This window comes from Petaurus breviceps, unplaced genomic scaffold, assembly GCF_028583685.1.
Source record: "Petaurus breviceps papuanus isolate PSGF00001 unplaced genomic scaffold, PetGlider_PUasm1.0 151, whole genome shotgun sequence".
In the NCBI taxonomy this organism is placed as follows: Eukaryota; Metazoa; Chordata; class Mammalia; order Diprotodontia; family Petauridae; genus Petaurus; species Petaurus breviceps.
In genome coordinates, this window is record NW_027185712.1 from 25,794,969 (window position 1) to 25,800,095 (window position 5,127).

Genomic DNA, 5,127 nt, shown 5'->3' on the forward strand with positions numbered 1-5,127 from the left:
TAATGTTTAATGTGAAGGTATCTGTAGAACCTACACTGGATTTCATGCCACCATGGGGGAGAGGAGTAAAGAAGAGAGGGAGGAGGAGAAAATTTGGAACTCAAAGTCTTATGGAATTGAATGTTGTAAACTAAAAGTAAATAAATATATAAGTTAAATTAAAAAAAAAGACTTAAAGCACAAAATACTATAAAATATTTAAGAATAAATTACTAACACGGAATGTATTTGTATTCCCACATAATTATTTTGAAATTAAGGACTGGGACTAGGTAATCTTCCCTTCACACTCCAGCATCATAAAACCTTTAGGAAGCAACTCACAAAACCACCTTCAATTTGATGTCAACTTCTCCTGCCCTTTTGCTCAACATTTTGTTCTTAATTTACATTTATTCTCTTCATATTTATTTAGTATATATGCAACTGTTAAAATGTAAATCCTTGTACATAAGGGCTTTTCTATGAATTGTTCTTTTATTCCCAGTGCCCAGAATATGGTTGATACAATATAAAAGTTTTGAATACTTGAATGATGGATCACTAGATTGCTTTCAAACACTCTGTGAGATTTAATCATCTCTAGGAGCGTGTCCCATACTCTTCAAGATAATTTTGAGCCATCTCTAGATTTTTTTTTCTTCATGAGCTCCAACCATATCTTTATACAGTTTACACTTTTTTTTCTGGATTACTAAAGAGAAGTTTGGATGGAAGGTGTATAAACTAGAGGACTTTACCAACACAGTTGCATTCTGGATATCAGATAAACACAGGTAAAGAATGTGCTCAGGAATAAAACATAAAACATGAAATTTTTCCTCTTCAATTGATATATCATTTTACTGTACTTCAAAGTTTTGTCTTTTTTATTTATTAGTCTCCCTCATCACTAGTGCAACTGGAATTTAATCACAGACACACCATGTTGGAATCCAAGTTCTGATGATATGTTAGTGGAATGTTAAGGCCTCCATGTGTGTTTGATGGTGAGACAGCATTCACATTTGGGTGCAATTCTGTCCTGAACTTGTTCCTCAGGGGAGTTTTTGAATAGAATGTTTCAGTACTTTTAAGACTGAGAAGGTATTGCTTTTTCTTGTAGGGCAGCAATGCATTACCCTTAAAAACAGGAGCAAACCACTGTCTTGTGATTGGAAACTCAGGAAAGTTGAAAAAAAAATCTCTTCCTCCTTCCCTTCCCTGCCTCAAAATGTGAAAAAAGTGGGAGTGTGTTAGCTGATAATAAAAAAGTCAATTTCTTAAGCCAAGCTCATAAATTAGTATCTGTCTGATTTGAAACCAAAGGTTGAAAAACTACATGAGAACCCAAGTAACAGCCAGCACATTTATTTATAAGCTGAAACGAGTCCCTTGTGTCAGCTCTTTGGCACTCCAGTCATACACAAGAAAAACTATGATGGGAAAGAGAATTGAAGTCAGCGTTCAGGTATGATTTACAGCATCTAAATAAGGTTGCTTTTCTCATCTCAAAGAAAGAAAGAGATAGATCATTTGCATGAATTTTTTACTAAGGCTTTGCTTTCCAGAAATAACAGCTCTGCTACTTAACCTCTACCTTGTCAACTCTTCCACTGGAACTACCATCTTTCTTAGAGAAGTAAGAGCTCTCTAGTTATAAATGACTCTAATAAATAAACATACATACACATACAGAGATATGTATATACACAATATGTGTCTATATATATATATATATATATATACATACTATTCACACATAGATACAAACATGCACATATACTTCCCTCAGCCTCATATGTGAAGTAGCTACATTTTCCCTTATGATTAATGAGATAAGTTCACATAAAGGTTATGTATTCAGCAGAAGTGAAGGCAATAGAGTTATGAGCACATTTAATAATCTTTTTTTCATTAAAATTACATACTGTTCTAATTTGCTGATTGCCAAGTCATGTCCTCTTTCTGAATAGCTGGTTGCCAAAGTCTTCAGGCCAGACTTGGCTGAAAATGCCAAAGTATACACACTTAAGCAGCATACACACTTGAGAAAGTATTGTGGGGAGAGGATGACAAAAATAAAGTTCCTTCACCAGACATTCCAAATTAATAAATCTCTATAGGAAAAAGTGGTATCTGAAGGGAGTGTTGTCTGTGCTAAGACCAGAGATAAGTGAATACATTCTTATAAGAACAGATTTGCCATACAATTAGGCAATGACTTACAAAGACCTACCCCCAAATTTCTTGAATTGCTTATATTCTCAACTTTCTCTCTAATTCATTTTTTCTAATTCAAGTTAACAAGCTTGATTAAGTCCTAACAGTACTAGGTGTTAAAAGCAGACAAACATATATATGATACTCTCCCTAGAAAGTGTTTGTAACCTAATAGCAGTGATAAGGCATGAATATAGAAAATAAAAATAGAGCATAAGTAACTGAACAATGTAAAAAATGATGATGATGATAACTGGCATTTATATAATGTTCTACAATTTGTAAAATACTATATTATTTATACATACATATATATTTAGTTTCATATACCATCTCATGTATATATCATCTTATATATTTATCATCTATATGTTACATCATAAGAGTGTGTGTATGTGTGCGTGTGTGTTCCCTGCAACAACCCTATGAGGTAGAGGCTATTATAATATGTTTTTTTATAGACGCGGAAAACTGAAACTTGGAGAGATTTTATTCACATGTTTGCATAGCTAATAAGCATCACAGGTTGGATTCACATCAAGCTCTCTAATCAAACCAGATCCAGCACTTTGTGATTAAATCATATTGCTTCCAATGAAGTTCAAAGGTAAGGAAGATGAGGAAAGGAATAATCCTAACAGTAGGAGATATTTAGGAAGGCTTTGTGGGGGAAAGGGCATTTGAGCTGAGCCTTTAAGAATGGGTGTTAGTATTTAAATAAGTAAAAATACATGAAAATGGAACACTGTTAAGTGATGGAAAAATGAAGTGGATGACTATTTTTGTATATACTTGAGGTAGAGTGATCAAGTAAATCATGTGAACTGAGTAAAATAAAGAAATAAGAAGGTAGGGTATTTGAGGGAATACTGATAGGTATTGAAATAGCCTAGCATGAGGGCAAGAATTGTGGCAGAGAGAAAAACTTTGATCCAGGAACTGTATTCATTGAGGAAGGTGTGACTATATTGTTTCAACAGATAATAGCAACTAGGATATGGAGTAAATGATAAATTTTAATAGCTGAGTCTCAAAGAGAGAAGTCTGATAAGTGATTCTTATAGAGAAAGATTTAGAAGTTGCAATGGGAAGAAAAGATTTTGCTTCCCCTGCCATGATTGGCGAGTCATGATTTTTGACTGAAAATGCAACCAATACTAGAATGGGTAGTCAGGAATGCTGTGGCATCAGGAAACAGTCAAGTCTCAGTGAAAATCAGAAGATCTAAGAACTTGAAAACATGTTTATTTATACAGCAGGTATTCCATTGCAAAGGACAGGTAGACCTAGAATGAGACACAGGAGTTTGAAGGTGATGATAGTGAGTGGGCTCCAGGGGGTGGGGAAAGAATCTGTACATCAATATCCAGGGTTTCAGAATCTCTACAATGGAGGAGAATGAAGGTGTAGAATTATCTGAATCATTGGAAAATAAGTCCTAAATACTTATGGTTAGAGAAGTGACCATTGAAGGTAGCAGGTGATTAGACAGTTCAAGGTCCTTACTAGAGATCCAACTTTGTAGCAGATCGTGCAGGAGTGTCCTGAGAGCCCCAGAAGGTCTTCCTCACAGCAGACAGGAGCCAAAGAAGCTATGGACTGAGGGAATGCAATCAGGTGGCAGAAGGTGGAAGTCTAAGTTAAGTTTAGTTGGTGAATGATGGTGTAGGCAACAAGAGATAGGAAGGACTCAAAGATGACTTGGAGATTTTAAAGATGGGTAACAGGGAGAATGAAAGTGTTAACATCAGCTAGGCATATACTCTACAAGAGTCATAACAAAAACAAAGTCTCAATAAACATTAAAATATTTATAGGAGGAATTGGAGGAAAGTATATGTCCATCATTTGAGAAATAATTAACCACATTACGGTATACAAATATAGTGGAATAGTACTATGTTGTAAGAAATGAGATTATAAGCACAAGGAAACATGAAAAGATAGAAATAAATTAATACAAAATGAAGTCAAGAGAGACAGGATATCAAATTACATAATGATTACAATAATGTAAATATAAACAAAACTAACAAAGAATTTCAAAACTGAATATAGGAAATTATAGAGAACAAAGTTGGCTCCAAGCAATGATGAGAAGATTCCTTCTGCCACCCCACCACTGATCCTTTGAAGAGGAGGAAATGAAAGCTGTGAAACACTGAATGTAGAATCAGATTTTTCTTCTTTGACATGTAAACTTGCTTAAATTACTTTTTTCTCTTCTTCCTCTTAAAAAAAAAACGTAACATTTGTTATAAGGGATGTCTCTGTGGGAGGGGGAAAAGGGAAATGTAAAAACTCTTCAAACAAAAGATCAATAAAATTTATTTTAAAATAAAAATAAAGTAAAGAAAATAAACGCTTCTCAACTGTTATAGGTTAACGAAAAAGTTACATTGTGTGTGCATTTTTATAGCTTGCTCTTTTTATTATTTTCATATAAAATAATAATTTTATATTTGTATATTTTTGAAGGAAGAAGTCAGAAGATGGTGAAAGTCAAGAGTAAAATGATCAATATGAACTGAAGCATGATAAGTTTTAATCTAGTAACCACAGCTCTGTCAGAAAATCCCTATATAGTTAATGTGACTCAGTTTGCAGTATTTAAAAAGGAATTGATTGAGAGATCTAATTCTACCTCCACGTTTCATAGATGAGAAATCTGAAACTCATTAAAGGTAATGATTTTTAAAGGTGATGTAGTAGCAGGGCAAGGATTCAAATCCTGACATTCCACTTACAAATCAAAAGTTCTTTTCACTGAATAATAGAAGGAATGAAGGAGGAAGGGAGGGAGGGAAGGTAAGAAAGGAAGAAGGAAAGGAGGAAGGAAGGAAGGAAGGAAGGAAGGAAGGAAGGAAGGAAGGAAGGAAGGAAGGAAGGAAGGAAGGAAGGAAGGAAGGAAGGAAGGAAGGAAGG

The 5,127-nt window shown here is 34.3% G+C and overlaps 1 long non-coding RNA gene across 1 annotated transcript; it reads left to right on the forward strand.

Moving 5' to 3' along the window:
• Window positions 1–1,328: 1,328 nt before the first annotated feature.
• On the forward strand, window positions 1,329–4,579 carry LOC138153943 (uncharacterized). Its single transcript, XR_011166505.1, has 3 exons — window positions 1,329–1,450; window positions 2,664–2,809; window positions 4,261–4,579. It is a non-coding gene; the product is annotated as an uncharacterized lncRNA (long non-coding RNA).
• The last annotated feature ends 548 nt before the right edge of the window (window positions 4,580–5,127 follow it).